Source organism: Pseudophryne corroboree, chromosome 3 (assembly GCF_028390025.1).
Source record: "Pseudophryne corroboree isolate aPseCor3 chromosome 3, aPseCor3.hap2, whole genome shotgun sequence".
Classification (NCBI taxonomy): domain Eukaryota; kingdom Metazoa; phylum Chordata; class Amphibia; order Anura; family Myobatrachidae; genus Pseudophryne; species Pseudophryne corroboree.
The window spans coordinates 679,542,598-679,569,922 of NC_086446.1; the positions used below are offsets into that span (position 1 = coordinate 679,542,598).

At 47.2% G+C, this 27,325-nt stretch overlaps 1 long non-coding RNA gene across 2 annotated transcripts in view; it reads right to left on the reverse strand.

Annotated features, from left to right (window-relative positions):
• The window catches only part of LOC135056580 (uncharacterized), a 268,794-nt gene extending 241,729 nt beyond the window's left edge, over positions 1–27,065 (reverse strand). For both annotated transcript variants that reach the window (XR_010244022.1, XR_010244021.1), the window contains exon 1: positions 26,783–27,065. This is a non-coding gene — a long non-coding RNA (uncharacterized LOC135056580). The remainder of the gene's footprint in view (positions 1–26,782) is intronic.
• Positions 27,066–27,325: the final 260 nt, after the last annotated feature.

A 27,325-nucleotide genomic window follows, 5' to 3' on the forward strand; every position in this document is an offset into this window, starting at 1 on the left:
AGCAATTGCCTCCACAAAGTACACAGGGAGCTGAGATGGTGGATTCCAGTGGGGACGAATTGATAATCTGTGAGGAGGGGGATGTACACGGTGATATATCGGAGGGTGATGATGAGGTGGACATCTTGCCTCTGTAGAGCCAGTTTGTGCAAGGAGAGATTAATTGCTTCTTTTTTGGGGGGGGGTCCAAACCAACCCGTCATATCAGTCACAGTCGTGTGGCAGACCCTGTCACTGAAATGATGGGTTGGTTAAAGTGTGCATGTCCTGTTTTGTTTATACAACATAAGGGTGGGTGGGAGGGCCCAAGGACAATTCCATCTTGCACCTCTTTTTTCTTTTATTTTTCTTTGCGTCATGTGCTGTTTGGGGAGGGTTTTTTGGAAGGGACATCCTGCGTGACACTGCAGTGCCACTCCTAAATGGGCCCGGTGTTTGTGTCGGCCACTAGGGTCGCTAATCTTACTCACACAGTCAGCTACCTCATTGCGCCTCTTTTTTTCTTTGCGTCATGTGCTGATTGGGGAGGGTTTTTTGGAAGGGACATCCTGCGTGACACTGCAGTGCCACTCCTAAATGGGCCCGGTGTTTGTGTCGGCCACTAGGGTCGCTAATCTTACTCACACAGTCAGCTACCTCATTGCGCCTCTTTTTTTCTTTGCGTCATGTGCTGATTGGGGAGGGTTTTTTGGAAGGGACATCCTGCGTGACACTGCAGTGCCACTCCTAAATGGGCCCGGTGTTTGTGTCGGCCACTAGGGTCGCTAATCTTACTCACACAGTCAGCTACCTCATTGCGCCTCTTTTTTTCTTTGCGTCATGTGCTGATTGGGGAGGGTTTTTTGGAAGGGACATCCTGCGTGACACTGCAGTGCCACTCCTAAATGGGCCCGGTGTTTGTGTCGGCCACTAGGGTCGCTAATCTTACTCACACAGTCAGCTACCTCATTGCGCCTCTTTTTTTCTTTGCGTCATGTGCTGATTGGGGAGGGTTTTTTGGAAGGGACATCCTGCGTGACACTGCAGTGCCACTCCTAAATGGGCCCGGTGTTTGTGTCGGCCACTAGGGTCGCTAATCTTACTCACACAGTCAGCTACCTCATTGCGCCTCTTTTTTTCTTTGCGTCATGTGCTGATTGGGGAGGGTTTTTTGGAAGGGACATCCTGCGTGACACTGCAGTGCCACTCCTAAATGGGCCCGGTGTTTGTGTCGGCCACTAGGGTCGCTAATCTTACTCACACAGTCAGCTACCTCATTGCGCCTCTTTTTTTCTTTGCGTCATGTGCTGATTGGGGAGGGTTTTTTGGAAGGGACATCCTGCGTGACACTGCAGTGCCACTCCTAAATGGGCCCGGTGTTTGTGTCGGCCACTAGGGTCGCTAATCTTACTCACACAGTCAGCTACCTCATTGCGCCTCTTTTTTTCTTTGCGTCATGTGCTGATTGGGGAGGGTTTTTTGGAAGGGACATCCTGCGTGACACTGCAGTGCCACTCCTAAATGGGCCCGGTGTTTGTGTCGGCCACTAGGGTCGCTAATCTTACTCACACAGTCAGCTACCTCATTGCGCCTCTTTTTTTCTTTGCGTCATGTGCTGATTGGGGAGGGTTTTTTGGAAGGGACATCCTGCGTGACACTGCAGTGCCACTCCTAAATGGGCCCGGTGTTTGTGTCGGCCACTAGGGTCGCTTATCTTACTCACACAGTCAGCTACCTCATTGCGCCTCTTTTTTTCTTTGCGTCATGTGCTGATTGGGGAGGGTTTTTTGGAAGGGACATCCTGCGTGACACTGCAGTGCCACTCCTAAATGGGCCCGGTGTTTGTGTCGGCCACTAGGGTCGCTAATCTTACTCACACAGTCAGCTACCTCATTGCGCCTCTTTTTTTCTTTGCGTCATGTGCTGATTGGGGAGGGTTTTTTGGAAGGGACATCCTGCGTGACACTGCAGTGCCACTCCTAAATGGGCCCGGTGTTTGTGTCGGCCACTAGGTGTCGCTAATCTTACTCACACAGTCAGCTACCTCATTGCGCCTCTTTTTTTCTTTGCGTCATGTGCTGATTGGGGAGGGTTTTTTGGAAGGGACATCCTGCGTGACACTGCAGTGCCACTCCTAAATGGGCCCGGTGTTTGTGTCGGCCACTAGGGTCGCTAATCTTACTCACACAGTCAGCTACCTCATTGCGCCTCTTTTTTTCTTTGCGTCATGTGCTGTTGGGGAGGGTTTTTTGGAAGGGACATCCTGCGTGACACTGCAGTGCCACTCCTAAATGGGCCCGGTGTTTGTGTCGGCCACTAGGGTCGCTAATCTTACTCACACAGTCAGCTACCTCATTGCGCCTCTTTTTTTCTTTGCGTCATGTGCTGATTGGGGAGGGTTTTTTGGAAGGGACATCCTGCGTGACACTGCAGTGCCACTCCTAAATGGGCCCGGTGTTTGTGTCGGCCACTAGGGTCGCTAATCTTACTCACACAGTCAGCTACCTCATTGCGCCTCTTTTTTTCTTTGCGTCATGTGCTGATTGGGGAGGGTTTTTTGGAAGGGACATCCTGCGTGACACTGCAGTGCCACTCCTAAATGGGCCCGGTGTTTGTGTCGGCCACTAGGGTCGCTATTCTTACTCACACAGTCAGCTACCTCATTGCGCCTCTTTTTTTCTTTGCGTCATGTGCTGATTGGGGAGGGTTTTTTGGAAGGGACATCCTGCGTGACACTGCAGTGCCACTCCTAAATGGGCCCGGTGTTTGTGTCGGCCACTAGGGTCGCTAATCTTACTCACACAGTCAGCTACCTCATTGCTCCTCTTTTTTTCTTTGCGTCATGTGCTGATTGGGGAGGGTTTTTTGGAAGGGACATCCTGCGTGACACTGCAGTGCCACTCCTAAATGGGCCCGGTGTTTGTGTCGGCCACTAGGGTCGCTAATCTTACTCACACAGTCAGCTACCTCATTGCGCCTCTTTTTTTCTTTGCGTCATGTGCTGATTGGGGAGGGTTTTTTGGAAGGGACATCCTGCGTGACACTGCAGTGCCACTCCTAAATGGGCCCGGTGTTTGTGTCGGCCACTAGGGTCGCTAATCTTACTCACACAGTCAGCTACCTCATTGCGCCTCTTTTTTTCTTTGCGTCATGTGCTGATTGGGGAGGGTTTTTTGGAAGGGACATCCTGCGTGACACTGCAGTGCCACTCCTAAATGGGCCCGGTGTTTGTGTCGGCCACTAGGGTCGCTTATCTTACTCACACAGTCAGCTACCTCATTGCGCCTCTTTTTTTCTTTGCGTCATGTGCTGATTGGGGAGGGTTTTTTGGAAGGGACATCCTGCGTGACACTGCAGTGCCACTCCTAGATGGGCCAGGTGTTTGTGTCGGCCACTAGTGTCGCTTAGCTTAGTCATCCAGCGACCTTGGTGCAAATTTTAGGACTAAAAATAATATTGTGAGGTGTGAGGTATTCAGAATAGACTGAAAATGAGTGGAAATTATGGTTTTTGAGGTTAATAATAATATGGGATCAAAATGACCCCCAAATTCTATGATTTAAGCTGTTTTTTAGTGTTTTTTAAAAAAAACACCCGAATCCAAAACACACCCGAATCCGACAAAAAAAATTCGGTGAGGTTTTGCCAAAACGCGGTCGAACCCAAAACACGGCCGCGGAACCGAACCCAAAACCAAAACACAAAACCCGAAAAATTTCAGGCGCTCATCTCTACTATAAACCACAGATTACAATGGTGTATAAAATTTTATACAGAAGCAATGGTTTAAATAAACACTCCAAAACTTCTGCATATTTCTTTTTGTGGGATAAAAACGCCATCCGCAGTCACCTTCACTTCACAATGGGGCTTTCTTCAAGTTCAAACAGATAGTTATTAGTAATATGTTCTACTGATATCCAAACAAGAATGGTCAATTTCTGGTCTTCTTAATCTCCCAGCAAGTAGAACGTAGACTCCCATTTAATGCATATGCGTACAGGGCTGAAATTAGGAATTTTGTCATCTGGGGCAAGGCAGTAGTAGTCCCCCCCCCCCACCCCTTGTTTTAAGACTTTTATTGATAGGTCATACATCCTAACTGGGCAATTGCCAATATACTCTTAATAGTTTACACGTTACGCTAGAGTAGTACCTCTTATACACATTACGCCACAGTAGTACCCCAATCACTGTTCACCATCGCAAATTAACACCTCAATCCCGGCACACCAAATGCACCAGATATCTGCAAAAATGGTCAGATACTGCCAAGCAACACTGGAGGAAATCACACTCTACGGACAACTTTCTCCATTTCAAACTTACGTTCTCGTCCTTCAGTGCTCCCCTTTCTCTCGCTAAACAGTCATACTTCAAGAATCTCCTCTCCTCCCAGTCTTCCAACTCCCAGCGCCTCTTTGCCACTCTTAACTCTCTCCTGTGCCAACTCCCACCTGATCTCCCCTCCTCATTCTCTGCTCTTGACTTTGCCACTTACTTCACATCCAAAATTGAGACCATGGGCCAGATGCAATGGCTTGCAAGACAGCCGGAGCTCCGAAACTCCGGCCAAACTCGTACATTTTTTTAAAGCAGTAAACGTTTACAAGGCAAAACCAACCAGGTTTTGCTTTGTAAATGTTTGCTGCATTAAAAAACATACGAGTTCGGCTGGAGGCTCGGAGCTCTTGGAGCTCTGGCCGTCTCGCAAGCCATTACATCTGGCCCCATACGTTAGGACATCACATCCCACCAGACCATCAGCAACCAGCCACTTCCTATGCCTTACCACCCCTCCCCATCCCTCTCACCATCTCTGACATCTTTCTCACATGTATCTGGTGAGTAAGTGGACCTCATCTGTCGTCCCCACCTCCTCACTTGACCCTATACCCTCCCACCTCCTCCGCTACCTCTCTCTCTGTGCCTATTTCCATCTTGCCCACCTTCTCAATCTCTTCCTCTCATCAGGTATTGTCCCCTCTGCCTTCAAGCATGCACTCGTCTCTCCAATCACAAACATCCTCTCCAACATCCTCTCCAACTACCGACCCATCTCTCTCGTCCCTTTTGCTTCCAAACTCCTTGAGCATATTGGCTACAACCGCCTTACTTCCTTTCTTTCATCACACTCAATGCTTAACCCATTCCAGTCTGGCTTCCATCCACTCCACTTAAACTGCCCTCACAAAAGTCTGCAATGACCTCCAGGCTGCCAAATCTAAGGGCCACTACTTTATCGTCTTGGCCTTTCTGCTGCTTTTGACACTGTGGACCACCCTCTCCTTCTCTAAATCCTTCACTACATTGGTCTACGTGAATCTGCTCTCTCTTGGCTGTCCACCAATCTCTCTGACCAATCCTCTGTCTCCTCTCATGACTCCACCTCCCCCAAACTTCCACTAACTTTTGGTGTCCCCCAAGGTTCTGTTCTTGGCCCTCTCCTTTTCTCTCTCTTCTTTAGGTGAACTCAGTTCTTTTGACTTCCAATATCATCTCTATGCTGATGATACTCAAATCTACATTTCCTCCCCTGACCTCTCCCCCGCTCTCCTCACTCATATCTCCAACTGTCTTTCTGCTATCTCTTCTTGGATGTCTGGGATGTTCCAGTGCTTTCATAAACTTAACATGTCTAAGACTGATCATCTTACCACCCTCCCATACAACCTCACCTCCCACTATTTCATTATCTATTAATGGCACAACTATCTCCTCTAGCCCCAAAGCATGCTGTCATCGACGTCAAACCACACACTCAGCCCCTCTCACAAACTTGCTGTTTTCATCTCAAAAATATTTCCAGGATCAGACTCTTTCTCACCCAGGATGCTACTAAAACCCTTATTCACTCACCTGTCATCTCCAGACTGGACTACTGTAATCTCCTCCTGATTGGCATCCCAAATGCCTCTCTCCACTCAAATCTATCCTCAATGTTGCAGCCCAGCTCATCTTCCTCACTAAACGCACTACGTCAACCAGAGTCGAATTAAGGCCCCGGGAGGCCTGGGGTACTAAAGAGCAGGGGGGCCCCATGGACTAAAAAACTAAAAAAATAATATATATATATATATATATATATATACATTGCTAAGAATCCCTCCTTCAGTTCAGCGTGCGGCGCGCCAATGACTGAGCCGCAGGCTTGCTGAGCCGGACAGCAATTGGACAGCTGAGCCGTCGCTCAGCTGCCCTGACTACACCTGTTAGAGCACTCTTCTTAGAGCTGTAGTCAGCGCAGCTGAGCGACGGCTCAGTTGTCCAATTGCTGTCCGGCTCAGCAAGCATGCGGCTCCGTCATTGGTGCGCCGCACGCTGAATTGAAGGAGGAGGAGGGACAGGGCAGCGGGGAGCCGGGGCTCGTGAGCACAGCACCGCAGATTGGATTGAGGAAATATCCGATCTGTGGTGTGGCAGTGGGCCCTTTTGGAAAGGGGGGCCCGGGGTACGTATCCCCGGGACCCCCCCCCCCTTAATCCGGCTCTGACGTCAACCTCCCCTCTCCTACAAGCCCTTCACTAGCTTCCCTCCCCTTTTAGAATCCAATTCAAGCTTCTCACACTTACCTACAAATCCCTCACCCACTCCTCTCCCATTTACATCTCTGACCTTATCTCCCTTTACACTCCCATCCGTCCTCTTCGCTCTGCTAATGCATGTCGCCTCTCCTGCCTGCTCATTACTTCCTCCCACACCTACCTACAAGATTTTTCATGTGCTGCTCCCTTTCTCTGGAATTCTCTATCTCTCTCCCTCAGACTATCCACCTCTTTAAAAAACTTCAAATGGGCTCTCAAGACCCACTTCTTCACCAAACCCAGCCAAGTCTCATCCTAACACTCTGTCCCACGCTATCTATCTACCCCATCTGTGTCACCCCTGTTTGTCTGTCTCTCCCCTTTAGAATGTAAGCTTTCACAAGTAGGACCCTCTGCCTTCATGTGCTTATCCTTTTCTTAAGGCCTGTATTCACGGGCAGATGTGGGGAGAGACGTGTGCTGAGTAGTGATGTGTACCGGACATTTTTCGAGTTTTGTGTTTTGGTTTTGGATTCGGTTCCGCAGCCGTGTTTTAGATTCGGATGCGTTTTGGCAAAACCTCCCTGAAAATTTTTTGTCGGATTCGGGTGTGTTTTGGATTCGGGTGTTTTTTTACAAAAAACCCTCAAAAACAGCTTAAATCATAGAATTTGGGGGTAATTTTGATCCCATAGTATTATTAACCTCAATAACCATAATTTCCACTCATTTCCAGTCTATTCTGAACACCTCACACTTCACAATATTATTTTTAGTCCTAAAATTTGCACCGAGGTCGCTGGATGACTAAGCTAAGCGACCCAAGTGGCCGACACAAACACCTGGCCCATCTAGGAGTGGCACTGCAGTGTCAGACAGGATGGCACTTCAAAAAAATAGTCTCCAAACAGCACATGATGCAAAGAAAAAAAGAGGTGCAATGAGGTAGCTGTGTGACTAAGCTAAGTGACCCAAGTGGCCGACACAAACACCTGGCCCATCTAGGAGTGGCACTGCAGTGTCAGACAGGATGGCACTTCAAAAAAATAGTCCCCAAACAGCACATGAAGCAAAGATAAAAAGAGGCGCAATGAGGTAGCTGTGTGACTAAGCTAGGCGACCCAAGTGGCCGACACAAACACCTGGCCCATCTAGGAGTGGCACTGCAGTGTCAGACAGGATGGCACTTCAAAAAAATAGTCCCCAAACAGCACATGAAGCAAAGAAAAAAAGAGGCGCAATGAGGTAGCTGTGTGACTAAGCTAAGCGACCCAAGTGGCCGACACAAACACCTGGCCCATCTAGGAGTGGCACTGCAGTGTCAGACAGGATGGCACTTCAAAAAAATAGTCCCCAAACAGCACATGAAGCAAAGATAAAAAGAGGCGCAATGAGGTAGCTGTGTGACTAAGCTAGGCGACCCAAGTGGCCGACACAAACACCTGGCCCATCTAGGAGTGGCACTGCAGTTTTCTAGCGAGAGGATGAGTGCTTCCATCCTCATGTGAAGCTGAACCACTAGCCATGAACATAGGCCAGGGCTCCAGCCGTTCCTTGCCACTTCGTGTCGTAAATGGCATATTGGCAAGGTTACGCTTCTCCTCAGAAGCTTTTAATTTTGATTTTTGGGTCATTTTACTGAACTTTTGTGTTTTGGATTTTACATGCTCTCTACTATGACATTGGGCATCGGCCTTGGCAGACGACGTTGATGACATTTCATCGTCTCGGCCATGACTAGTGGCAGCAGCTTCAGCACGAGGTGGAAGTGGATCTTGATCTTTCCCTATTTTACCCTCCACATTTTTGTTCTCCATTTTTTAATGTGTGGAATTATATGCCAGTATCAATAGCAATGGCCTACTACTATATATACTGCGCACAACTGAAATGCACCACAGGTATGGATGGATAGTATACTTGACGACACAGAGGTAGGTAGAGCAGTGGCCTACTGTACCGTACTGCTATATATTATATACTGGTGGTCAGCAAACTGTGCAAAACTGAAATGCACCACAGGTATGGATGGATAGTATACTTGACGACACAGAGGTAGGTAGAGCAGTGGCCTACTGTACCGTACTGCTATATATTATATACTGGTGGTCAGCAAACTGTGCAAAACTGTATGGATGGATAGTATACTTGACGACACAGAGGTAGGTAGAGCAGTGGCCTACTGTACCGTACTGCTATATATTATATACTGGTGGTCAGCAAAATTATGCACTGTACTCCTACTATATACTACAACGCAGCACAGATATGGAGCGTTTTTCAGGCAGAGAACATATAATACTGGTGGTCACTGGTCAGCAAAACTCTGCCCTGTACTCCTCCTATATAATACTGGTGGTCCCCAGTCCCCACAATAAAGCAGTGTGAGGACAGATATATGCAGCACACTGAGCACAGATATGGAGCGTTTTTCAGGCAGAGAACGTATAATACTGGTGGTCACTGGTCAGCAAAACTCTGCACTGTACTCCTCCTATATAATACTGGTGGTCCCCAGTCCCCACAATAAAGCAGTGTGAGCACAGATATATGCAGCACACTGAGCACAGATATGGAGCGTTTTTCAGGCAGAGAACGTATAATACTGGTGGTCGCTGGTCAGCAAAACTCTGCACTGTACTCCTCCTATATAATACTGGTGGTCCCCAGTCCCCACAATAAAGCAGTGTGAGCACAGATATATGCAGCACACTGAGCACAGATATGGAGCGTTTTTCAGGCAGAGAACGTATAATACTGGTGGTCACTGGTCAGCAAAACTCTGCACTGTACTCCTCCTATATAATACTGCTGGTCCCCAGTCCCCACAATAAAGCAGTGAGCACAGATATTTGCAGCCACCTGAATAAAACTGAGAGGACGCCAGCCACGTCCTCTCACTATCATTTCCAATGCACGAGTGAAAAATGGCGGCGACGCGCGGCTCCTTATATAGAATCCGAATCTCGCGAGAATCCGACAGCGGGATGATGACGTTCGGGCGCGCTCGGGTTAACGGAGCAAGGCGGGAAGATTCGAATCTGCCTCGGAACCGTGTAAAATGGGTGAAGTTCGGGGGGGTTCGGATTCCGACGAACCGAACCCGCTCATCACTATTGCTGAGCACAAATCTCTCCCCCCGCTCAGCACAGCGCGATGTGTGCTGAGCGTGCGGGGGCGATCTAGCACCAGCAATAGTGATGCGCGGGGCTGCGCATCGCTATCGCTGTGGGGGGTACACACGGAGCAATCATGCTTAAAATGAAGCAATCTAGTCAGATTGCTTAGATTATCGCTCCGTGAGTACCCCCCTTAACTTTAATAATCTTTGACAGCTCCAAATCCCGCAGTTTTCTGCCTCCCTGATACTTATATCAGTGTCGTCTGCTGATGTAGCTATGATATGTCCCCTGTGCTTGTCCTATATTGTCACTGTTTTCCTGTTTTTATTATTTGTTTATGTAATCTGTCATTTGGCACTGTGGAACTCTTGTGATGCCATATAAATAATTCATTATAATAACAACAATAATAATAATAATAATAATAATTATACACGTTACACCACAGTAGTGCACCTTAGGAGAGTGTGAACATGGGGGGGTAATTCAGACCTGATCGCTAGGCTGCATTTTCTCATAGCCTGCGAACTGGTCCAAACTGCGCATGCGTATGCACCGCAATGCGCAGGCGCGTTGTATGGGTACAAAGCGGATCGCCGCTAAGCAATGGGTTTCACACGGGCGATTGCAAGGAGATTGACAGGAAGAAGGCGTTTCTGGGTGGCAACTGACCGTTTTCAGGGAGCAGTTGGAAAAATGCAGGCGTGTCCATGCATTTACAGGCAGGGATCCTGACGTCAATTCCGCTGTAGGCGGTCACTATCTGATCACAGCAGTGCAAAAATTGCCTGCTAGCGATCAGGTCTGAATTAGCCCCATGGAGAGAGAGAGAGAGAGGACAAGATTACTTCTGCTGCTACTACAATATTGCTAACTGCATCTTAGTAGCTCCGTGCACTAAACTTTTAACATTCCCTCCTCTTCCCTCTCCCGGCAGTCTGTAAAATGACCGCCACGCCATTTACCCGGAGATTTGTGGAGACATACTACCGCTGGTGGGGGACTCTGAAGAGGTGAGTATTGAAAAAATGGGTGCAGGATGTGCGGTGTGGGTCCCACTGGACCCCGGCGGCCCCTGTGCACCGCACACACTGCAACCATTATAGAAATAGTACACCAGTGGTTACCATCATATAATGTAAAAAAAGTTATATTTGACTCCCATGGTAACCTACCCAATAATTGTAGAGAGGAAGTGCATGCGGGGGGAGAGGTAGTAGGGGCAATGATTATGGCCAAGTGGCTAATAATAAGTGTATATACATTGTTTGCTTCTCACATGATGATAACCCAGTTATTGATAAGACATATTGCAAATTGGTTCAGCCAGATTGCAAGGATACTAATACCCCTTTTCCACCTCTAAGCACGGGTTGCAGCCAGGAGCCTGACATGTGTGCTACCCGGCTGCAGCCCGTGCTCAGCCCCCTTTCCCATTGCACTTACCAACCCGGCATATTGCCGGGTTGGTGACGCTGCTGGCGACGTGCCCTTCCATACACTATGAACGGGAGCCATGTCGCATCGACACAGCTTACGTTTACACTGCACAGCTTACCGGGTTGAACTCGTGTTCAACCCGGTAAGCTACCCATGTAGGATTCCCGGATCACTTAATCCGGGTTTTTGCAGAGGGACCCTTTTCCACTAGCAAAAAACACGGGTAAATGCGCGCCCCCGTGCATTTACCCGTGTTTTTTTAGCTAGTGGAAAAGGGGTATTAGTGTGGATGCAGGAATGTTTATTTGGTGGTCAAAAGGTTGTTTGAGTATTAAAAGAGAACACATGCAAGTTTTATGTGAACTGTGTTGAAAGTAGATAATCAGAATTGTTTAAGAAGGTAAGGTGGGTGGTTCAGAATTTGATTAAAATGCCTGCAGATGGGAGTTTTCAGGCAAGACTGAAAGCTTGGAAGCTAGAGGAAGATCTTTTAGTGGTCAAACATTCCTCAGAGTGGGTGCATCCCCCCAAAAAGTTCTTTAACCGGGAATGGGAGCAGGTACAGAGTGTTGATGAGGGACATAAATCTTGTGCAAAGCAGAGGATTTTACGGACCAATACAGTGATTGACAGAGTGAAACAGCAGTATAAGAACATTTAGCCGGGAAAATCTGTCTAGCTGCTGCATATAAAATAGATTGTAAGGGTGAAAGACTGTTTAGGTGAAGACTAGCAAGGAAGAAATTGCATAGGTAATGCAGAGTCTTGTATGAGTTAAGTGTATATTCCGGGAAGATTTCTTAGATGTATGTAACAGGAGTTTGAAAAAGATTGGTTGTGGGGATCAAAGAACAGTTCTTGGGTTTGAGGCGGCGAGATGACATCCAAGATGAAATGGCAGAACTTGAAACAGTATGTATGCAAAGGAAAGACATAAAGAGGAGTTGTGTTGGACTGCACTGACAAATGATGTCATTTAAAATATAACCTTTACTAATCCATTTAAAACCAGCTGTGTGAAATCTGTACATTCAAAAATCAGCAAAATAAAAAAATAGATATAGATCAGAGTAACATCGAAATTAAGTGATTTAAAATGTGTCTTGTCATCTTTTCTTTTGGATACATACCTAAGCAGCAGCACCAGACTGTTTATCTTATCTTTCTAGAAATCTATGCAGCTCTATTCATTGAGAATTTTTATCTATGGAGGGGGGTACAATGATTTGTCCACAAAATGAATTTCCAGTGTAGTTGTCCTGACAAAAGATAAGCATTGAGTAATGTTAAAAAAAAAATGATCTGGATTCCAAAAGCATGCAGAGAGGATGCGTTGTAAATCCAGATAGCATGTATGCCAAAAGATGTGAACATGGGTGATGGGACATTTGGTAGCACCGTGAATGTTCCAGATACAGTCCATTGGCGCACAAGGACTATTGTAAAAGAGAATAGAAAAGGAGGACTTTGGGGCTAATTCAGGTTGGATCGCAAATCGCGATCCAACAGGAATTATTATGATCGCCCGTGGGAGCATGCGCAGTGCCCGTCCTGCGTATGCTCCCGCACTTTGTGCAGGGGGGGCGCAGAAAATGCTATCGCCTCTGCCTGTCAAACAGGCAGAGGCGGTCGCGGGGTGTGGGGGAGGGCGGCAATGCTCCGTTTACAGGGCGGAGACAGAGCGTTGCAGGGGTAGTGCAGTGTGAATGAGGGCCTGATCGCGGCAGCTGCGTGACGTTACACGGAGCAGCCACGATCGAGAACATGGGGGCAGGCCTCCTGCAGGAGGCATCCCTAGTTCCTACGATGAGGCGAATATTGCGATGCAATCGCAATTTCTGCTTCAACAAGGGGGGAGACGGCGGTCAGCATGCTGGGCAAACTTGCCCTGCAGTGAGCAGCCCCCAGCATGCGATCCAAAGGGCAGTCCTTATTGAATTAGGCCCTTTATTTCAACTGGGTATTGGTGTCCATGTGAATACTGAACATGTAAATGTTAGCATAAGTTCTGCTTCCCAAACATCAGCTGTAGTGGGGTGAAAGACTAAAGTGCCAGAGGAGGCCTGAAATACTGAAAACCTTAGGGCCCGACCATGGGTTAATAGACGGCTCTTCCCACTCCCCCTGCCTCCTTCCATCTTGTGTGTTCTTTTTCTGCCACTCCTTAATGTTTCTATTTCTCTCTGATATTAAAAATGTTGTTTCCTTTGAAATCTTTCTTTTTATTCTCTCTCTTCAAGTATTTTGTTTTCTGGGTTTTCTCTACAATTGTTTTTTTTTTTTAATCATGTAGTTTTTTTATTGAAAGGGAGAAGTATATAGTGCAGCTCAAAGTAAAATGACAGCGATACAATCAATATACATGTGGCTGGGAAGCCATTATAACTACAGACGCATCAAATTTCTCTGAGAAATATAATAGAGGGGGAGGAGCATATAACGTAGTAACATTTCATCTAGAGATTGAAAAAGAAAATAGTAAGATATATTTAGACTAGAGTAAAGAGAGATATAATATCAAGAAGAGTTTCGTAAGGTTTCGAGCTATAGTGGAGACGATAAGTTTTTAGCAAAACAGATAAGTTGAACAAGTGGAAAGGGAAGAACTAGAGAGAGAAATCGAGAGGTGAAGAAAGGAGAAGAAAAAGAAGAAGAGGAAGTCCCTCGATGGGTCGGAGGCCTGTTAAGTATGAAGGAAATGAGGGGAGGAGTAAGAGGGGGAAAAAAAGGGGGGGGATGGGGTCAAGGGGAGGGACTATAGTTATAGATTGGAACCCGTCCTCAGTTCAATCCTGGGAGGGGGTGGTCATGGTGTCGGTACCAGGGAAGCCAGATGGAGTGGAATTTTTTTACTGTATTGCGTTGGAGGCTGGTAATATATTCCATGTTTGCGACAAACCAAATTCTGTTTATTAGTGCTTGACGGCTGGGAGCTTCAGGGTTCTTCCAATTAAGCGCTATCTGATATTTAGCTGCGCAAGAGATAAAGAGGATCAGTTTTTTTGAGTCCCTAGAAATATCGTCGGGTGGGGCGCATAGGAGAAGGTTAGCGGGCGAGAGAGGCGTGGGTAAATCAATTAGTTGAGAAGAGAACGTGCGGACCATCGCCCAATATTTAACGATTACCGGGCAGGTCCACCAGATGTGATAAAATGTGCCCGCTTGGCCGCAGTTTCTCCAGCAGAGGTTGGAGGTAGCAGGATAAATCCTGTGCAACCGATCCGGTACCAGGTACCATCGTGTATATATTTTGTAAGAGTTTTCGCGAATTGCCACGCTGATGGAGCATTGCGAAATTGCGGTGCGAATTGCGTTCCACCCGTCCTCCTCGAGGTCTTGTCCGAGATCCGCCTCCCATGCCAGCTCGTGCGGTTCAAGGGGGGGAGATTCAGGGTTGAGGATGGATTTGTAGAGAAGAGAGATAACGCCTCTATCAGTAGAGTTATAGATGCAGAATCTCTCAAGAGGGGAGGGAACAGGTAATGGGAATGGTAAACGAAGAGAAGAAAGAAAGTGACGGATTTGTAGATATTGATAAAACAGAGAATTGGGTAAATTATATGTGTTTTGTAAATCAGAGAATGATTTAATGGCGTGTGTCCCAGTAAAGTGGTGAATTCTAGCGACGCCTGCAGAAATCCAAGGGCGGACCATCCGTTGGGAGAGCCCCGGGGGAAATGCTGAATTAAACCAGATGGGGGTCAGAGGGGAGGGATGAGTGGACAGTTTTAATTTTTTGTTCAAATTTTGCCAATGGCTAAGTGTCAATTCTATTGTGGGTGAAGGGTAGCGAAATTGTGGGCTTTGTGTTCTAGGGAGCCAAGGTAAATATGAAATTGATGAAACTCCCAAGAGATTACTTTCCAGGTCAACCCACCTCTTAGCATGTTTTGGGACATGCCAGGCAACCAGTTGGCTCAGCCTAGTCGCATCGTAATAACGCCGGAGGATGGGGAGGCCTAGACCACCATTCCGAGAATGTTTGGCTAAAATATCCCGTCGGATTCTGGGTTTTTTATGGTTCCAAATGAATTTACATAGAGACGATTGGAGGGTAGTAAGAGTCTGGTGGGGGATCGAGATTGGGAGCGTCTGAAATAAGTATAGGAGTTTGGGGAGGGCGTTCATTTTTATTGCGTTAATACGTCCCACCCATGAGAGTAAGTAAGATTCCCATTGATGGATATCTTTAAGGATAGAAGCGATTAGCGGGGGATAGTTAGCTCGGTAGAGAGAACTGTAGGATTTAGTGATGGAGACCCCTAGATATTTAAGCGAGTGTCTGCGCCATGAAAAATCAAAATTCTGTTGTAGTCGAGATTTTGTAGATTTAGGGATGTGTAAGGAGAGGGCTTCAGATTTTGTCTGGTTAATCTTGTATCCCGAGAGGTTGCCATATATGGATAGTTCCCGGAAGAGGTTCGGGAGGGAGATAGTTGGGTTCGTCAAGGTCAAAAGGATATCATCGGCAAAGAGGGAGATGGTATATTGGGCATTGCTGACACAGATCCTGGAGATGTCAGGGTTAGCCCGGATGCGATTTGCAAGGGGTTCAATGACAAGTGCAAATATAAGGGGAGATAGTGGGCACCCCTGTCTGGTTCCGTTCGAGATTTTGAAGGGGTCTGACAGCAAGCCGTTAGAATGTACCGACGCCGAGGGGTTTTGGTATAAGTCCTGTATGGCCTAGAGAAATTTACCTTGAAAGCCAAAGCGCTGTAGGGTTTGCTGCATGAAAGGCCATGATACCCTGTCGAAGGCTTTCTCCGCGTCTAGAGCAAGTGCCAAGGACGGGATCCTATGTAGATTAATGTGGTGGATGATATCGATAACGCGTCTGGTATTATCAAGTGCCTGTCTAGACGGGACGAAGCCCACCTGGTCAGGGTGTATGAGCGAGGGAAGAGTAGGGTTAAGTCTATTGGACAATACTTTAGCGAAGATTTTAAAATCAGAGTTCAGAAGTGATATTGGCCGATAGTTAGAGAGAGGCTGGGGGTCCTTACCGGGTTTTGGTGTCACAGTAATAACAGCCTTAGTTGTCTGGGAGTGGAAGGGAGACCCGTCCAGTATAAGATTAAATACCGTTGTGAGGTGGGGAAGTAGTGCGGGTTGAAAAGTTCTATAATAGGATACCGGAAAGCCGTCTGGGCCTGGGGCTTTGGAAGGCTTCTGAGATTTGATAGCAAGGTCGATTTCTTCAGGGGTGATAGGTTTATCAAGGTCCGAAGAGGTATTCGAGTCGATACAGGGTAGGTCAGAAGACGATAAATAGTCAGAGGTCGCAAGATGGGTCGGGTTCAAAGAAGATGAGGTGTCAGGCAGATTGTAGAGCCGCTCATAGTAAGTCTTGAATAGAGAATTAATAGTCGTTGGATTGTACTGGAGGGAGCCATTGTCGTCCCTAATAGCCGGGATGGCGGTGTGTGCCCTCTGGGCTCTCAGTCTGCTGGCCAATAGTGTATCAGCTTTATTGCTTTTGTTATAGAATTTTTGTTTTAGCCAGCGGAGTGAGCGCTCAGTTTTTTCGGCCAGTAAAGTGTTCAAAGCTGCCCTGGCAGACGTGAGTTGTGTGTAGAGAGAACGTGAGGGCTGTTGTTTATGCAGGGTTTTTAGGTTGTGAACCTCATCTGTTAGGGACGATATTTTCTGCTTATGTTCCCAGTTCCTGTGTGACGCGTAGCTGATAATGTGGCCTCTGATAACAGCCTTGTGAGCTTCCCAGACTAATGGGGTACAAGAGGAGTCAGTAATATTCAAGGAAAAATAGTCAGCGATAGCTAGATTAATTTTTTCTTGAAACTTAGGGATTTTCAAAAGTTTCTCATTTAATTGCCAGTTGGGACGGGTTGTCGGAGTGTCAAGAAAGTCGAAGGTAGCAGTGATAATGGAATGGTCAGACCAGGAGTTGGTGATAATAGAGGAATTTGTTATGTGTTTAGAGCAGGCTTTTTCAACCAGTGTGCCGTGGCACACTAGTGTGCCGCGACCAGTTGCAAGGTGTGCCGCGGAGCCAGAGCAGCTTCCTGCACCTTCAGAGTGAACTGTTGGCCCGGGCTCTTCTTAGAGGATCAGTCGTGCTCCGGCCGTGACCTATGCCTTGAAGACGCGGCGGTGTGATATCATAGGTCACAGCCGCCGCGTCTCACCACCAGCCAGCTCACCTGCCTGCATACACATCTTCCAATTCCTGCCTGCATACACAGCTTTCCTTGCCAACCCACATCCACACCTGCCTGACCGCCCGCTGCTCAGTATTCGCAGCACTCCACTATGAACAACCCCTGCCACTGAGGGACAGGGAGGAGGACAGCTGACCGGTAGGAGCTAATATTTGTTATTTTATTTCTCCTGTGGGGAACAATAGAATTTATGTGGGTAGAATAAGGATTAATGGGGGAGAACAATGTGAATAATTCATGTGGGGAGCACTAGGATTTATGTGATTGATTTATGTGTGAGCAACATGATTTTGTGGGGAGCAATGTGATTGATTTATGTGGGGAGCAATAGGATTTATGTAGGGAGCAACATGATTTATGTGGGGAGTAATGTGATTGTTTTTTCTGTGTAGGCCAATGTATGTGTGGGGTTTTTTTTTTACTACGAGGGACAATGTGTGTTTTTTGTTTTTTTCTGTGGGGAACTGATGGTGTGCCTTGGCAATTTTAAAATAATGTTCGGTGTGCCGCAAGTAAAAAAAGGTTGAAAATCACTGGTTTAGAGACTAGAGTGCCGCAAAAAAAAAGATCAATTCGGGAGTATGATTGGTGTGGGATCGAGAAAAAAGTATAGTCCTTAGCCGTGGGGTTGAGGGCTCGCCAAACATCAAAGAGGTCAGATTCGTGGATATGTTTATTTAAGGATCGCGAGGATGAGTCGCGCTGTGGGCGGGAGGGGCCAGAAGATTTATCTAGGTAGGCATCTGGGGCAGTGCCCCTAGTAATAAATAACCTTTTCTGACTTTAGTCAGTTCTGTAAAAAAATAGTTGAAAAAGGAGGGTTGCCCAGTGTTGGGGGCATAAACAGTGGCAATCGTGCATTCCAGATGTCCCAGTGTGCCCGTCAGGATGATATAGCGGCCGTCGCTGTCCGTGTGAGTCGAATGTAGTGTAAATGGGACCTTGGAGTGAATCAAAATGGTCACCCCGTTGTGTTTAGATTGGCTTGAGGAGTAAAAGGTCTTTGGGTAGCGTCTAGTGGACAGGGTCGGGTGCAATCGTGACTTAAAATGAGTTTCCTGAATAAACACTATTCCCGCTCTAAGAGTCTGGAGGGTGCGGAACAGGGATGAACATTTCTGAGGGGTATTGAGACCCTTGGCGTTCAGAGACGCCAAGACCAGGGGAATTTTGGAAGCTGCCTAAGAGGGGAAGTTGGGAAGAGAGATATGAGGGACAGAGAGGAGAGTGAAAAAATAAAAATAAAAAGGGGGTGGAGGAAGGGGGGGGGGAATGAAGAAAGGATCCCGACCCAATGGAGAAGAGAGAAGGAAATAAGAAGGAAGTAGAAACCAAGAAAGGGTATCAGGGGGAGAGGGGTCTGTGCAGGAGTTCCTTACGACCTGCGAGAAGGAACAAGCACAGAGATTAGGATCAATGGATCCGGATTGGGGGAGTGTCGGGTATCAACCGCTCTCCCTCAACAGAAGGTAAAGGTCGGGGAGGCGGGCCTAAGGATTAGAAGTCAACAGGATGAACTTGTGTAGCAGGTAAAGTTAGTGGGGGAACATGTCCCTCCAGTGGTGGTCTGTGTGAAGTATGCAGCTATGGCCATGAGGTGGAAGGACCAGTGTGTGAAAAATGTGGTAAAAAAAAAAAAAAAAAGGGGTGTACAGAACTTAACAGTAGTCCTGGCAGTAACAATATTACAGTAACATAAGCAACAAAGTTACTAAAGAGTTATCTATACATCCTGGTACATAAACGCGATTACAAGTTACTGTATGCATCAATAATAAATGAGCGCCAATAATTGCTGTGAGAACAGAGTCAGTAAAGTAAACTTATCCATAGGAGTATTAAGAGCGAGAATATAGAAGTAGTAGGAGAGAAAAAAAAAAAGAAAAAGAAAAAAGGGGGGGGGGGGACGACGGACGGACGGACGGATAATTAACAGTAGGCATTCAGTAGTAACCAGGATGATTAACTGAAACACAGCAATCAATCAATGTAGTAACTAGAACAGCAGAATAAGAAAAGTGGTCATATAACTGTAGGTGCGAAAGTATTTAGTCAGATCGAGAATTGGAAGTCGGCCTGGGTGGGGGGTCAGAGTCCTCCAAGTGTGATAGGAAGACCAACCCCTCTCTTGGATCTTTGATGACGACAGTTTTGCCATTGTAGTCGACCAGCAGTTTAAAGGGAAATCCCCAGCGGTATCGAATCCCATGTGTGCGGAGCGCGGAGGTTAAGTTCCTGAGTTCTCTCCTTTTGAGTATTGTTGAGGGAGCCAAATCTTGAAAGAACTGTAACTTGGAGTCCTCAAACAATATGTGTGGCTTGCCCCGAGTCGGGATGAGAACCAGTTCTTTACCCTTGAAACTGAGAATGCACATGATAACGTCCCTGGGGGGGTCGCCATCACGAGGTCTAGGTCGGAGAGCCCTGTGGCACAAGAGTGGAGAATAACCTTTGTAGATATGTCTCAAGAGCCGCTGGGAGAATAGACTTTGGGATATTGCGGATTCGGAGATTATTTCTCCTTTTGCGGTTTTACAGGTCCTCGTTTTTGGCACGCAGCTCCGATATATCCTGGATGAGGTGATCGACATCCCTGACCGTTTCTATGTGGTCCTTTTGGAGAACGTCCTGCCTGGATTCCAATTTGGAGGTCCTAGCGGAAAGAGATGAGATATCTGATCTGATTGAAGTGACCGCTCGGTCCAACTTGGACTCCAGTGATTCTTTAAAGTCCACAATAAGCGATTTCAGGGCCAGGATATCCTCTTTGGTCGATAGAGCGGGTGAGGGGGACGGGTCATCCTTATCTGATGAGGATAGATTAGGAGAAGAAGGGCCTGAAGGCAAGGAAGGTTTGTAGCTTCTATCGTTTTTAGTGAAATGTTGGGAGATATCCGTCCCCGCACGTCTTCTCGTATTCGTGTTGGACTTAAACATGGTTGCACCTCGGCAAATAGATTGAAGCAGAGAAGAATAGACAAAGCACTGGTAAAGGGAATGAAATTGAAGTAACCAGACAGCCAGAGAAAGAACCACTGGAGGGCTGAGTTATGGTGCGGTCAGCAGTGCATGAAGGCTGTTAGGTGTCGTGGAGAGCCACGGGGCACTCCAATGCCACCTCGAGAGGAGCCGCTCCCCGCCAAGCAGTTGAGGCAGAGCTATTGCATGCGAAGTGCAATCGGTAAGTATAGGTCACAGACGGGTAAAGGCAGCAATAAAAGTGAGGAGGACTTCCACCGACAGTTGGGGAGTGTGGCCTCACACCGAGGTAGTACAGGCTAAACCGGGGAGGACTGCCGTAAGCCAACAAACTCCGCAGCAGGGGAGTCCGCAGGAGGAAGCGGTATCAAGAATGGAGTGCTAGTGTTGCAGGCAGGTGCCGGGTGGTCTGAAGCAGCCAGACCGAGAGCCCCCAGGCAGGGAAAACCGAGGCTGGTGGTCCGAAATCCGCGGGAACCCCAGTGCTCCCCGATTCCGCGGGTCCACCCGGTGTTAGCAACGGAGGTTAGGGAGGTGTGGGGGTGCAGAAGTAAGGACTCGGGAGTTGAGAGTCAGGGTTGGGCAGCAGGTGCCAGGTGAGAGCTTGGTTAGGGTGTGCCGGCCACACTGATTTATTGGGTAGTGTGCGTTGTTGGCCTGCTTAGGCTCCTGTTTAGTGGGGGCCACCCGTGGAGGCGTGAGGATCCTGCAGGCTGCACTCACCAGCCAGTCCCCGGGAGTCTGCAATGCCGTGGGCCGGGGATCAGCGTCTATGGGGCACTGGGGGGGAGGGTCAGCCAGCCACTACTGCGCGCCCGCAAGGCCTACTTCTCACTGCCGGGTCCCCCCGTCCAGGTTACGAGCCCTGCCGAACTCCACCGCGGGTAACAGAGGGTAGGTGGGAGGAGAGGTCTCCGAATCCTCCAGCGTGCAGAGCCGCCGCTCTCTGCCCGCACGGCCAGAGGCACAGCGCCGGAAGCCGTCTCGGGGACTGGAGCCGCCAGTCACAAGATGGTGGGCGGTCATCCGGCCCAGGGACAGGAATGTTCCGCGGCAGCTGCAGGGAGCCGAGGTGGAAGGGAGAGGACTGCTCCAGCAGTAGCAAGTGCAGCAGTAGTCGGGCCGGGAGCCACCGGGTAACGGGAGGAATCAGGAGGGCCGGCGGTATTCTAGTCTGCCGGGCAGGCTCAGAACTACAGGTCCCGGTCTGTACGGGGGGAACAAGCCGCAACCCGCAGAGAGGCCCGAAGCCCCTCCCGGTTCCACGAACACTGTCCCCTGGTAAGCAAAGAGAAGGGGGTTTCAGCTACGGGGGGGTTGGAGCGTGGCTGGGGGGGAGTAACAGTGGTTTTATCCATTTGATAACAGGAGCCCCAGGTGAACACATCCGTTCACAATGGTCGCTAGGCCACGCTCCCCTCTCTACAATTGTTTTTATTTACAGTATATTCAAGATGTCCTTTCATTTATTTATTTTTGAATTTGAATGTGTGTCCTAGTGACCATAGACACATAATCATCATGGTGAAGGGCCAAATGGCACATGGCAGACAAATGTATCATTAAGTTAGTGTGGAAAGTGGGCAAGTGGGCTGGCAAGCAATCCAGATAAAAGAGATGGAACACAAATTGGCAAATACTTGCACGATGTTCTGTGTTTTCAGCAGCACTCCATAAACTGTAATTCTGTGTGCAAATTCCAATATGCTAGCAGCTTTTGTAGAGTACTCTGAAACAGGATCAGTCTCAGAATAATATTGATCCCATAATGCCGCAAAACAACCCTTATGCGTTTTGTTGTAAGTAAAGTGACTTCTTCAGAGGGATATAGAAAATAGACTGACACAATTATATCACTTTATACATAGAAATATAGATTTTGATGGCAGATAAGAACCACTTGGGCCATCTAGTCTGCCCATGTACATGCACACACACGCTAGGGTTAATTATTGTTGGGAGCCAGTTAACCCACCAGTATATTTTTGGATTGTGGAAGGAAACCGGAGTACCCGGAGGAAACCCAGGCAAGCATGGGGAGAATATACAAACTCAACACAGTAAGGGCCATGGTTGAAATTACCTCATTGCTGTGAGACATTAATGCTAGCCATTACATCATCTGTACTTTATATAGACAACTCTTCATTTGGACAATGTGCAGGTGTGAATGTCAGTACTTTAAAATAATGAATAGATTAAAAAACATGAAATAACCAAATTATCACATAAAAAAGATAAAATATATACCCCAATACAATCATATTTGTAATATATAATTAAATAAAACACAATTATGTTTATAACAAGCCACACCCTCAGATCATATGGAGCGGTCATATAATCACTATAGCAACCCTTCAAAGTGAATGTTAAACATCCTTGTTTCTTTCAGTCAGCAATCCATGGAATGTACAATAAATTGAAGTAATCGCAAACTGATAGAATTCTACAGATGTTTAAAAATGTATTATGCACCACTTAACACTAATGATTATAGCTCTTTTTGAGCGCAATGTACTGCCTTTTAATCAGATGCACAAAAGTTAAAAAAAAGTGTTATATTTTATTACAGCACAAAATTACTATGGGCCGGATGTAATTTCTGGCCGAACTCAGATGTTTTTTTAAAGGGGCAGTCATTTACTAGACAAAACCATTCCTTTTAAATGACTGCCCCTTTAAAAAACATCCGAGTTCGGCCGGGAACCCGCATCTCTGGCCAACACGGACTTCATTACATCCTATTATAAAAGAAATAAAATTAATTGCAATTGCATTTATATGAATCCCAAAATAACATGATCAATAATGAGATAAAACACAGAGGGGTAAATTTACTAAGATTCGTAATTTTCCGTTTGAGGTCAAAGTTCAATCACGAATGACATCGAAAGTGTAAATATGCAACTTTTTGAATTTAGTACGACTAATTTACTAAGCTGCCGTATTCTGCATTTTCGGTTTTACCGATGTCGATGTCATTCGTTTTTTTAGGCAGTGTTTTACGTGAGTGACTTGTAAAACACTGCCGACTTTAATACAATGAATCTCGGCCGGATCTGAGAGATCCGTGCTGGGCTTCATTGTGCACTTTAAAAAAAAAAAAAATCAGTATTAAATTACAAAAAAAAAAATGCGTGGGGTCCCCCCTCCTAAGCAAAACCAGCCTCGGGCTCTTCGAGCTGGTCCTGGTTCTAAAAATGCGGGGAAAAAATTGACATGGGATCCCCCGTATTTTTAAAACCAGCCGGCCCTGGTTGTAATAATATGGGGAAAAAAATTATAGAGGTTCCCCCATATTTCAACAACCAGCACCGGGCTCTGCGCCTGGTCCTGGTTCCAAAAATACGGGGGACAAAAAGCGTAGGGGTCCCCCCGTATTTCTGAAACCAGCACCGGGCTCCACTAGCCAGATACATAATGCCAACTGGCAGCATTTGAGAAAGCTGCCAGTTGGTTGCAGCGAAACGCGTCAGGTGAACAGGTAAACCAGGGACCCCTACCAGGAAGTGACTTTAAGGAGGACCGAACCATTCCCCGAAGCTTCGTCCAGACGATTCGTCCAATTCTCAGACTCCATATGGCAAACACCGCATAAAGGACTGTATCAACCGTAACGCATGAGGAGCTCTCCACTACAGATTCTGGAGCACAATACCCTCTAACGGTAACTAGTCCATTCATTGGACCTTGCCTAAATTCTGAGACTATTGCATAAACTGGACTATAATGATATAGGGGAAATATATCAGGAACGGTCATTGCATCCAACTCCACAAAGTCCTATCTCAATACCTGGCGAATTGGGTAGTCCCTTAAGCTGTTCTTTCACATTTTAGCAATTGTATTTCTTAATACTCTATACATGTGCATATCTTATTATTTATTTTATATCTATTGTGCAATTTTAGGAATAAATATGTTTTATTAATTACATCAGTAGTGTTGTATTCATCAAACTCAGCGCAGTCACAATACCCCTCTTTTTCTTTACCGGGCTCCACTAGCCAGATACCTAATGCCACAGCCGGGGGACACTTTTATATAGCTCCCGGCGGCCCTGGCATTACATAACCAACTAGTCACCCCTGGCCGGGGTACCCTGGAGGAGTGGGGACCCCTTCAATCAAGGGGTCCCCCCCCTCCAGCCACCCAAGGACCAGGGGTGAAGCCCGAGGCTGTCCCCCCCATCCATGGGCTGCGGATGGGAGGCTGATAGCCGTTTGGAAAAAAAATGAATATTGTTTTTAGTAGCAGTACTACAAGTCCCAGCAAGCCTCCCCCGCAAGCTGGTACTTGGAGAACCACAAGTACCAGCATGCGGAGGAAAACCGGGCCCGCTGGTACCTGTAGTAGTACTACTACTAAAAAATACCCCAATAAAAACTTTGTGGTCAGCGGGTGACCGAAAGTAACCTCACCGCTGACCACAAAGTTCCCACCATTGGTTACAATGGAGCGCATAGGCGCTACATTGTAACACTGCCGTGTGCCGCCTGTCATACAGTACAGGAGCACACAGCCAATCAGGAGGGTGCCACAACGTGGCGTTCCCTGATTGGCTGATGGAACCCACTTAGACATAAGTCAGAGGGGGTTTCTGGCATTCGGGGAAAGGGGTCCCATGTGAAAACATGGGGCCCCTTTCAGTGCGAGGTCGGGTGTCCGGTTTTTTATTTTGACAAGTACCTGGATTACAAATGGATTACAAGAAGAAGATGCTTCTACACTGGAGTATGTGAGTATAATTTTTTCCACAGGTACACCATGGATTCTACATGGAGAAGAGGACCGACCCTCGTGTGAACATAAGGTAAGTATGTGTATATGGAGGTGTGTATGTATGTATTAAAGTTATACTTTGAAGGTGTGTGTCTTATGTTTTTATTGGGGTATTTTTTTAGTAGTATAGTACTACAGGTACCAGCGGGTCCGGTTTTCCTCCGCATGCTGGTACTTGTGGTTCTCCAAGTACCAGCTTGCGGGGGAGGCTTGCTGGGACTTGTAGTACTGCTACTAAAAACAATATTCATTTTTTTTTCAAACGGCTATCAGCCTCCCATCCGCAGCCCATGGATGGGGGGGACAGCCTCGGGCTTCACCCCTGGTCCTTGGGTGGCTGGAGGGGGGGGACCCCTTGATTGAAGGGGTCCCCACTCCTCCAGGGTACCCCGGCCAGGGGTGACTAGTTGGTTATGTAATGCCAGGGCCGCCGGGAGCTATATAAAAGTGTCCCCCAGCTGTGGCATTATGTATCTGGCTAGTGGAGCCCGGTGCTGGTTTCAGAAATACGGGGGACTCCTACGCTTTTTGTCCCCCGTATTTTTGGAACCAGGACCAGGCGCAGAGCCCGGTGCTGGTTGTTGAAATATGGGGGAACCTCTATCATTCCCCCCCCCCCATATTTTTGCAACCATGACCGGCTCAAAGAGCCCGAGGCTGGTTTTGCTTAGGAGGGGGGACCCCACACAATTTTTTTACAAAAAATAAACACTTTCCCATCCCCTTCCCACTGATAAACATGCACGGATCTCATGGATGCCCATGCATGCCTATCCAAACACTGGAAAAAAAAGCAGGTCTGGTTTTTTTTAGCACTTTTTCACGAATTGTATTTCAGCACGGCAGTGTTTGGCTATTGTCGGCAGTGTTTGTGATTTGCACTTTTTAGTAAATTCCCGATTTCTACCAAATTGCAGGCGTATTTGACCGATGGTGTATTGATTCGTGATTTTTTCCTAGGACTTCCAAAATATTACGAATGCCCTCATCACTGCCGAGATTTTTGCTTAGTAAATTACCGAAATGACACTTTGAAGAAAAAACGGCATCTCGGTCAAAATCGTGACCTTAGTAAATATACCCCAGAGTTGGACATATACATCTTTTTTTTTTTTTTTTTTTGTAAAATACACATATCCATGCTGTGGAAAAAATACTTAAGATTTGCAGGTTTGATTGCATTTTACACTTATGACTTTCTACACTTAGGGCGGCAGAATGAAGGTGGAAAGAGGTGGAATGGAAGTGGGAAAAGGTGGCCAAAGCCAAGTGTGGTATAAAATTAACTGGATGGCACTATAGTGCGGCATAATATGAACTGGGTAACTGTAATGTGGCATAATGTGAAGTGGAGGCACTACAGTGTGGCATACTATGAACTGGGGGCACTTTAATGTGCCATAATATGAACTGGGGACAGTGTATATAGTAATGTGATTTAGGGGTACTGTATTGCATAATGTGTGACAGCCAGGGCTTCAAGTGGTCCTGGAGAGGTGGCGAAACTCATCACCCGTGCGCCAAAGGCGCACGCTGCAAAAAAGGTGTGTGACCTCACTAGGAATGGCCGTGGCCACACAATAGTACCAATATAAAATAACGCCTCACAGTAGCACAATCTAATTCACATTACCCCACATATTAGTGCCCTTTTACACACACAATGCCCACAGTAGTAGTAGTGCCCCACTGAATCTGTAGGTATTTTTATAATGTGTTTAAATTTAGAAATGCGCAATGTATCAGGATATGTTGAACAACCTTTGCTCACCTCTATGTCTTCCATATGTCCTTTCTTATTTCTTGTTTTCTTTGTCTGTCACTCTCCTCGTGTCCAAATCTTCATCCTAGGCAACCCGTGTTCCCTATATACCTTTATGTCTGATCACCTAAATCTTTCTCTCCTTTACTTAAGCCCTACACCTCTCACTCCCTGCTACCCTTTCCACCTCTACTTCTATCTCACCCCTGTGCCTCTCACTCTCCCATCTCTCCCCCTGAGCCTCTCACTCTATGCTCCTCTCATTCCCCATTTCAGTCCCAGCTTCTCTTACTCGCCCATCTCACCCTCTGCTCCTCTCACCACCCCCACCCCAATCTCACCCCCTGCTCCTCTCATCATCCCCGCCGTCTCACTCCCTGCTCCTCTTATCATTCCCTGCCATCTCACCGCCTGCTCCTCTCATCATCCCCTGCCGTCTCACTCCCTGCTCCTCTCATCATCCCCACCGTCTCACTCCTGCTCCTCTCATCATCCCATGCCATCTCACCCCCTGCTCCTCTCATCATCCCCTGCCGTCTCACTCCCTGCTCC